Here is a 10,430-nt window from a genome sequence, read left to right on the forward strand (position 1 = left end):
AATTGATCACTTTAGTACCTAATTAATTTAGTACCAGCTTCTAGCCTTTAGCCTGTCACAACAACAACAACAACAACAAAAAATAGGCTTAAGTATCTGGGATTAAATACCCGGACTCGCAAAACGGAAAATCCGTCTTTGGAAGCGAACATGTTAACGGACGTAAATATTTACACGAGTATTAGGTGTCACTTTTGTGAGCGGCGATGCTCTGGTAGCATTTTGAACAATGGCGGTCATCTGGATGGATAGCGCATTATTAGCCGATAGCTTGGCCGCGTTGACTGGTTGTCAATAAAGAGACGAAAGCACTTAGCGGCAGTGCGAAACGGACATCCATTGGTATAATTGGATGTCAGCAATAGATAGGACCCCGGAGCATTGATCTGTGGCGCGTGGAAGCCACTCGCGGACTTTGATGGCTCGCCGCGCAAATGGATATGTCGGGACGTAATGCTGTTTTTACGGCCGTGCATTCCAAACATCCATTAAAAAGACGTTAGCGGCGCATGTGTACAAATTCAGATTCACTAACAAAAAGCTGTTGTCATTCAATGAACGTGTCCCGCAGCCTCCTATTCCCTTAGTGCCGAATCGAAAAAAAATACTAGGTATCTCATTTAACCCGTGTAATATTTTGGCCATTTTTTTTGTCGTTTTCTTTGACAGCAGTGACCTAAAAACGCCTGAAGAGGGAGGCAAAACAAGAAAAACGCAGCCAACCCCTCAGGTCATGACAGTTGTTGATGTCGTAAAGCAAGAAAAATGCCATAAAGAGGGGAAGAAAAAACTAAGATAAGCTAAAGGTTTGATCTTAAGGCTTAATTCAAACGTAAGTTGGTTAGCCATGGGTCCTAAGATTGCTAGTGATGTTAGAGGTAGATGGTAAAAGGTACCCTAGGCCATACTCGGGATTATGGCCGTAAGTAACTCAAGTCAACGTCACTCAAAGGTAAATAAAATGTCATTTTTTCCTCTAAATATTTTGTGAGTTATTTATATACGTCGTCTTAGATCTTCTGCAGAAGATTGATTGTCCCGACTCAGATTGTGTTCTTCTCCTCTCATTGATCACTGACAGTTTTTTTTTCTACGCCTCTTCATGTGTTTTGCAATGCACCATGGGATTTGTGTTTACCTCCCCCAGTTGGCTCACTCAATTTTGCCCAGTGTAAGGTATTAATTGTTTGCGCAGATCAAGGCGAACACCGCGGCAGAAAAAACAGGAGGAGAGGGGGGGCTACTCCCATTGGTTCTCCAGGAAGGTTTCCTTGGCAACCTTATCCGGCGGTACACAGTTTAAGCCGCCTGCTAGCGGGATGATTTATCGTGTAAAGTGTGATTGGCTCTCGCACTAACAAAAGGGGCCTCTAAAAGCGCGGGTCTCATCAAAGTCGCTTTCCTCCGGCGTGACGTCGATGCCTGTCACGGCCGTTAAGCCTTCTGCCATTTTTAGAAAGCTCACCCAGGTTTGGAGCCGGGACGCGAGGGGGAATTCTGGGTAGGGATAGCGGAATTATGCATATGCATGAAGATTGAGCTTCGTCGGCTCCAGTGGCACAGCAGTGCATTAACATTTTGCTTCCGCTCTCTTAGCGCTCCACACATGATTATAGGAGTGAAGTTTTTATGGCGCACCGGGTCACGCCGCCATTTTTGGACCGCTGATCGGATATTAACTCATTCGCCGCCGTTGATGACTATAGATGTCAAAAGTCTTTTTTAATTGGGCGTTATCAACTATAGACTGCGATTGACCTACGCATGGTCCAACGAGAATTCTGACATCGGGAGACTTCTGAGGATGAGGTCAGAATTCTCATATGTGAGAAGAGATTTGGCAGCCGGGATTGTGACTTTGAACTCAAAATTCTGACTTCATTCTCAGGATTCTCACACGAGCGTTTTCATGTTGTTCATTTTGCAGAATTCTGACTTTTAAGACAGAATTTTAACCAGGATTTTTTCTCACTTTAAGGCCAGAATTTTTTACTTTTTGTCAGAATTTCATTGATCATTTTATTAATTTGGCAGATTTCCCACTTTGAAGCCAAAATTCTCACTTTAAGGTCAGAATTTTGACAGAACTCTCACTATTGAATTTTTACTTTAAAGAGAGAGTTCTCATTTGAATAATTTTGCAGAATTCTTACTTGAAAATTTAAATTCTCATTTTAAGGTCAGAATTTTGACTTAAAAGTGAGAATTCTGACTTGATTCTCAGAATTCTCCCTTCAAAGTCAGAATTCTTACTATAAGGTCAGAGTCTTTTTGTTGTCAAATTAAATCAGATCGGTTAATTACAGATTTTAAACTTTTTTGTTTTGTTTTCATCTCTTGGCAGTGCTATGCTTATTTTTTTTAATGGAAAAATAATCCCACGCACAAACACATTCAGCAGCACGGAAGCTGTTCCTTTTGTATTAAAAATGCGTTTGTCGAGCGTTTAATTCCGGTCGGAGTATCCATGATGCTAATGCAAAGTGAGTTAATTGAGTGGCTGCCTTCGAATAACGTCGAAGCCGAGCTGACAGTCTGAACTTTAAGTGCACAGTCACCGCCCCGCGTCAAATGAGGAGGAAACGAAAATCACCGCGCGTCACCCGCGGCGCCGGCGCACGCTACCTCCGACAACCCGCCCGGATCTTCCCGGGGCCGGCGGGTCCGAGCGAGCCAACGGCGCTCGTCCGTTCGGCTCGGCGTCCCCTTGAGAAGCCGTTAACGCCCTACCACCTCCGGCGGTCGATACCGAGCTAGATGTTAAGGGCAAACCTCTCCGCCCGCCGTGTCAAAGCCGGCCGCGGTATCGACCCGACTTCCCCCGCGTCGGCCGTGACCAATACGTGACTTTTGATGAATGACCTTCCCCTCGGCGCCCCGAGGGGCGGCGTGCCCAGATTATAGTCGGCCCAAGTGCGTCCCGTTATTTCTGACGTCGGGGGCGAGCGCGACTTAGTCCGGTGAATTTCATGGATCACTGAGGTGATGCTCATCAGCGGATGTGACATTTCACTCACTGGCGGGAACATGGTGTGCGTGAAAGAGACCCGGGAGACGCTTGCGTCGCGTGAGGGCAAAATGGCCGAGGCGGAAGAGGAAATAGCGCCGAGTCCAGTGTTCAGGCGCCCGGCTCGGAAACGCTCAGCATTTTGGGTGCTTTATGCACGCCGGAGCCGGTAAATTTTCAATTCGTGAGAAACCCGCTTGCCGTTCCCACTGATCACTTTTCAACAAAGCTTTTCAATGACTGGTGCCGATTCAAATGAGTCGATCATCCCTCCAATGCGGTCCAAATTTTGTCTAGCCATAGATGACAATAAACTGTGCTTAGCTTGTGCGGAGAGGTCCAAAATTACTTCCGAAAAATTAACATGGCAAATCACCATGCGAAACACTGTTCCTACCGATCACTTTTTAACGACTCATACTGACTTGAACAAATTTGTCTCATATCCCAAAATTATTGGGGAGAGATTTGTGTAGTGTGGCGTTAAGCACAGTAAAAAAGAAAAATGCCCGTCGTCGAAAATGGTCAAAAGTTAGTCGTTCATAATCACGGAACGGAACATGCAGTTTTGCATTTTATACAAGTACCCAATCAGAAAACGGGCGGCGTTCCCGATTCACGAATTCATTCGCCGATCGCCGAGACGTCGCAAGCTCGACGGTACGGCCGGACGGAGGTTAGGCGGCGCAGTCCGGCTGCGTTGTCTGGCACGTGGTGATTTGTGCTCGCAATCGGCGCTCGGGCGCCACTCCATTACAGGCGAGCGGCCTCCGATGCCGTGTCATCACAAGCGTAGCCGTAAAAGCTAGCCTTGGCTAAGGAACGGGCTCCGGTTTCGCTTTTTTGCTCCCCGGGATGATTGGGGTCATCTTCTTTTATTACCGCAGCCATGTCAGCGATACGCGCGCGGTGTGTGTGCCCGTGTTCATACAGAATGTATTAGCACTAGCTTTGCGCATCCATGTGCGATAGAATCACTCGGAGTGGCCGCGGCGAGGGCAAAGGTCAGGGTGCTGATTTAACAGGATGGGGCAATCCTCCTCCGACGCGGTCTGGCACGCGCGCGCGCGCGACCTTAGGCTATTTCCAGACGAGCAATTAGTGTCTCTTCTCCATTCTGGACACGTAGAGTAGACCTTGGCACACTTGAAACCTCCCCTGCCTGCAGCTCGCTTAACATTACGGCTACCGAATGACAACGCGGCTCTCCGACGGACGACCGCAATAGCCGATAGCGGTCCAAAATCAATACTTCAATAGCGTCTGGTCCTGTCTCCCTTTGTTTAATCGATCGATTCGTTTAGTCAACATATAATTCATATATGCAATCTCACACATATTTACGGTCATATATCAAAATAACACATGAGGAATATCGTTTTATACATAATTTTTAGATTTTTACTATATTTTTAAAACAGCTGATTTTTGCCTGGTGGCCACCAAAAAAAACAAAAACAAAACCTGCAGATAAGCCCCACCAGACTATAAGCCGCAGGGCTCAAATCATGAGAAAAAAGTTGTATATGTCTATTTACAAAGTAATGTTATTTTATTTTGTCCTTAAGTAACCATTGTAACTGGTCCCTGGTGCTTAGTTTCGGTAATGAAGTACTAAAGTAATCAGTTACTTTATGTACTCGAGTGCCAAACTAATTGATAATGTGAGAACTTTAGGACTTCAAGTAGTCAATTACTAACCCTGGAATAATAACTTTAGTACTTGTTGATCTAATATAGCCAATTACCCGAGTACTCGATTACCTAAAGCAACCAATTAATTTTGTACATACTTACTAAAGTTTATCAATTGCTTCAGTGCTTAGGGAACTCAAACTATCAGTTAATTTATGTATTTATTCACTAATGTACTCAGGTGCGCTAGTATATAAAGTAATAACTAACCCTAAAAAGAGTAACCCTAAAGTAATCTCTTTAGTACTTAAGGTAATTGATGTCATCAAGTAGCACTTGATGAAATAAAGCATGTAAAAGTACAATTACCTTTATGTAATCATCAAAGTAACTAAGTACTATAGTAAGCGATTACCTTAATACTTAATGCATTTAACCAGTCACTTTTACACCCGACTTCAGCCAAACACTTGAGGAAAATTGTAAAAAATATAAATAAGTACCCGGAATTGAAAGTCTGGATCAGAAACGTAAAAAAACCATCATTGGGATTGAAGGAGTTAAAGAAGGAATCCCTAATTTAGCTGCTGCGTATGATGAAAGTCCTTGGCTGGCGGTTTTTGCGCGATTGAACTCACACAGGAACACAATCTGGATTGCAATTAGCTTTCCCAGACGGCGGCGGCGAGCGGGCCCTGGAAATAATATTCGCAAAGGTTACGACCAACAGATTAGATAACGGGAAGGTGTTATCCGTTACGGCGCACCGCAAATAATGGCCATGAAAATGACACCGCTGTCATTTGATGATATAAAAATACTGCATATTAAAGGCATTACTATTATGCGTAGATGGAACGCCGCCATAGCAATTTCTCAAAGAACACTAATGTTCTAACAATAGCTGTTAAGGCAGCGGCCAGTCGTGACCTATTATCGTCTTTGCCGCAAAATAAGATTTATGCCGCGCTGTGCAAAAGCGTTGGGAAATCACTGCATTTTTCATCAACGCATTTTTTAAGACATAGCCATTAGCCGGTCTCTACCGCCACCTACTGTCTGGAGGTGAAACAAGTCAACAAAGAATTGTCTGTCTGTTGACAAAAGTTTGACCGCCGCTCGACGGAATGTAGCGAAAATCGCAGGAAAATCAATGTCATAAATCCTATAAAGATGCATTTCAAAATTAGTCATTACAATGGTTTTATATGGTCCAAAATTTGGAAAATTATTATTTTTGTACACAAAATCTCACACGTCCAGCTGCAATCACATAGAAATGTCAGAATCGTCGCATTTTGAATTTTAACATGTTTTAATCATCTGCTGGAAATTTCAGCTCCCTATTGTTGTTTTCCCCCATTGATTCTTTTACAATATCATTAAAAATCAAAGGAATTTCCATAATTTGTAACATAATGACACAAGGGTTAAACAAATTACGCATAAGCTATGAATAACTATATTTTTGGAGAGGCTGTTTTAAATCTGTATACGTTATTGCCGTCTGGAGATTTTGGACACTACCTATCTATCTGGCGGTTACATCATATATCACATCATCCTATTTTTTTCATAACTATATACATATATATCCAATGAAAAAAAATATGATATGATGTAACCAAAAGAGACGGTAGAAAAAATCTGGCTCAGTTGCAGCTATTTGTTGCAGGATGAATTCACTCCTCTAAGTGGCTTGTGTGTCAGGAGCTGCTCGAGAAGGTCAGAAGTCCCGCACCAAATGTCAACTTTGCGCACACGAGCTCAGGATCTGAGCACGTGAGCGGGCTGGCGACTTGCGAGGGGAACCGGGAAAAAAAAAGCCACGCCGCAGTAATTAAAGCTCATTTGTTTGCTCCGTTTGAGCTGAAAGTAGGAACTAATGAGGCCCAGTTTACACGGGTGGCCCAAGGTCACGCCCGCCAAGGAAAGCAAAAACCTGTCACGCCCGCCAAGGAAAGCGTGCGGATGGCAAACGAGGGCAAAAACCTGTCGGATTAAAGCTGCGTTTGATTGTCTCGTCATATTTGGGGCACGTTTAATACTTTGCTTGGGAGGAGTCTCCGTCATGACGACAAAGGTTACTTTAATCAGCTGAATGCAATTATTATCTCCTATCACATTGTAACTGTGTGTGAAGGTCACAGCTAGGGAAGAAAAAAAACATGTTTCATCCTTGCCTTTTATGTGATACATAGTTTCAGAGTGTTTTTTTTTTCTTTTTGGGTTTTAGAAGGGGACTAAAATGGGGTGAATGTAACGAGGTGATTTCATATCTTCTCGGTGCCTACGAATTGTGTCCATGCTAACCGGTTAGCAATCGCGATTAGCATTAGCGCACTAGCGATTACCATACAACTCATTCGATCACCAAAACATATTTTTAGATTTTTATTTTGACTCCACATATTTCATCCCAATTACTTTTTTTTCTATATAAATAAAATTCGTATTTACTTATTCATATTTTTCATTTCTATCAAATTTTTAGCTAGCGGGGGGTCTAAAAAAGGCTGGTACTAAATGAAGTACTAAAGCAACGATTACTATCTCAAGGACTAAAGTAATCAATTATCCTATTAATTTAGTCCCTCGAGTACTAAGTTAATTCAGAACTTTAGTTCCTCAAGTAATAATACTTTAATAATCTATTACCTAAACTAATGTATTACTTTATTAGTTAATCCATTAAAAAAATCACTTACTTTAATATTTAATTTCCTAAAATGATTATTTTAGCTCTGAATTACCTAAAGTAATGGATTACTCTGGTGGTTACCTAAAGTAAACCATTATTTTGGTACTTTAATGATTCATATTTTTATTATATAATAAAGCAAGCCCGCAATATACCAAATCAATGTCATTTTTAACACACAGATAGCTTCAGCCATTCAGCCACTAGGTGGTGCACTTAGAGTTCTCTGCCAAGATGGTCTTTGCATTGTGTTTTTTCAACCGAACTCCTTCAATCGACGGATAGTTAAAAGTGGACTGCCCCGACTTGGTCAACTTTTCTTTCCCCAGTGTCTCTAAGTGAGCCCTCACGTAAGTTCTTCCGGCTGAATAAACACAAATCTCACATCGGAAGGTGTCAAAAGAGTCAGGCGAGACACATTTTCTTGCATTTTCACTTCCAGCGCTTCATCACCAGTGAAATCTTTTTAGCGGAGCAAGATGTGAGGCAGTCATCCCTGTTAAACGTTTGGCAAAATGCGCTCCATCACCAAACAGTCATGTGGGAGGATCAAAAAAGGAATCTGCGAATTCTCACTCTGGAAGAAAGTGTTCCGCTCCCCACTTGGCCGTCACATTTTATTTCCACTGTGCTGACGGCCAACAGATAAAGGCTTATCAGACGCTTAACTTCTCCTCAGCACTGATTTGTGAATCTATGTATCTTTTTTTCTCATTTCTAATAGATTGTTTCATATGTGGTGTACAGTTGCTCGGGTTCAGCGGGGGATTTGTGGTGCTGTTTTTTTTTTTTTTCCTCGTCCTTTCCCAGAATCCCCAATCCTCCGACCCTAGCCTCTGCTTCTTAGATGTTCGGAGCCCTTCTTAACAATTCAACTAACGATGAACTCGGCTTGAGAGGCCCGAGTGTAATCCGGCTATAGGGGAACCAGAAGCACTCTGCTTGTTTTGCGAGCGAGTGTGTGTTTTTCTTAAGGGTGTAGGAACGACGGGGGAATTTTACTGCTCCGAAATGGAAGCATTTGAGCACTTGAAAGTGTTTCTAGGAGCACATTTGTTTGGATGTGATTAGCTTTATTGTCAGAAAGGTGGGGGTGGGGAGAGGCATTGTCTCATAATTGCCCTTTTTTCCCCCAGACTGAATAAACTATGCATGTGTATTAGTGGTGTGAATCTCATATTGTGGATATTTTTAGTCCAGAATTTAGTTTCTGCTTCAATCAATAGATGTGCAAAGAATTCTCACGATTTACTCCAGTCTGCCTTGCAAGACAGAATGAAAAATTGAGACTTGAGTGTCATTTTTTGCCATTTTACGTTTGAATTGTAAGAAATGTGAGGCATTGTTATTTGATTTGTTTTGTAAACATAAGTTTTCCAGTAAAGTATGAAATAGGCACACTTTTATTGAAACTAGTGAACCTATCTTGTTAAAATATTTGCTGTTATTAACGTTTTAGTATTTTTTGTCAAAGTATGAAATGTCCGACTTCTCTGAATGCACCAATTGGTTAGCGGCTAAAGCTAACTCCGGACACCTGTGCCGTATCATACAATGGCAGCGTAATTGACAATTTCCTGGCATCATTCGCGATATTTTTAAAAACTGGTGTGTTGATATTGGTAGTTATGTGACGTGATTGCGATAAACAGTTTTCCATGCGAGTACAGCTAGTTGCTACGAACCCGCTACAGCTGTAAAGCACTTCCGGCTTAGTGAAGAAGAAACTGACCGGAAGCGTTTTTTTTTTTTTTATCGATACATTTGGGGGCATTTTATATAGATTCTGAATTGGGATCCTGATTCTTTCCTGGGTCTATTTTTGGCTCGCTTCTAATATTTATCCAAGTATTCTTTGCATGAATCCGCTTTTGTTTGCGATGTCACCGAAGCGTCAGATGTTCTGGTTTGCCATAATCATGTGATGCAACGTAATTGGGTGTGTGAGCTTAGATGACGTCTCGTGTTTAAAAGTAAACACGCGTGAAGCTGCGGGGTTTGAAGGAGAGAGGATCCAATGTTTTTATTTCCTTCGTCTGAGCTAGAACACAAGAAGAAGGGAGTGTCTACCGCACGCCGTGCTGTTCTTCCAGTCCGACCACATATGCGGTGTTGTGTCGGTCCGGGCAAATAGCAAGCATTACACTGATGGGTCACACAGGAAGTCAAGTGGCCAGACTGGTTCTCCTCAGGTCATGTGACACGACAGTTCGACTTGCTGGAATTTCTACTGACATCTTTTCCCACTGACTTTGTCTCGCCCGCGTCGTGCACTTGGTGCCATCTAGTGTTCAAAACGGTAAGTTGCAGGAAGACGGAAACCATAGTTATCTTTGAACAGTCCATGTGGATGTGTTTGTTCACTAAATAGTTTTAATTTTGGCCTTTGGAAAATGTGACATTTGCTTGAATGATTTGAACATGATGCGGTTGAATTAGCTTGAATCGGTGAGGTCATTTTGGCAGAGGAGTGATTCATGTAGAATATGTCAGAGGATAGGAATCTAGGGAGAGTTGAACAATTTTGGCCTGTTAAAAAATTATAAAATAGTCTCTTTTTTTTCAGAATCAAAAGCCTAATTTGCGCCAAAAAAGCCTCTCTATATATGTTTTTTTTTTTTCACAAAAACAACAAGCCTGACTAAATTGTTTTTTTTTTCCCTAAAAAAAAAAATCTTACAATACATGGTTGTGTTTTCACGAGAAAAAACGTACTATAAAAGGTCTTTTCTGATATTAAAAAACTCATACTATACATGGTCGTTTTTTGAAGAAAATAACCCCGCCTTACTATACATGGTAATAAAAGAAAAGCCTATACATTTTTCTGTAAATAACATTTTTAAAAAATGTATAGAATGGCTTTTGGGGGCAAAAGTATGGCCATATGTAGTTAGGCTTTTGATTCTGAAAAAAAACGACTATAGTTTTTAATTCTTAACAAGCCAAAATTGTTTTGATTGTTTCACACACGAAAATGCCTGTTGTATGGTTATTTTTTCGACTGTATACATTTTTTTGTGTGTGTCCTGAAACACTTACAAATCATGGTCTTTTTTTGTCTTCTTATTAAAAAAAAAAAGCCTG

This window comes from Hippichthys cyanospilos, chromosome 18 (genome assembly GCF_059441005.1).
Source record: "Hippichthys cyanospilos isolate Australia breed blue-spotted pipefish chromosome 18, RoL_Hcya_1.0, whole genome shotgun sequence".
Classification (NCBI taxonomy): domain Eukaryota; kingdom Metazoa; phylum Chordata; class Actinopteri; order Syngnathiformes; family Syngnathidae; genus Hippichthys; species Hippichthys cyanospilos.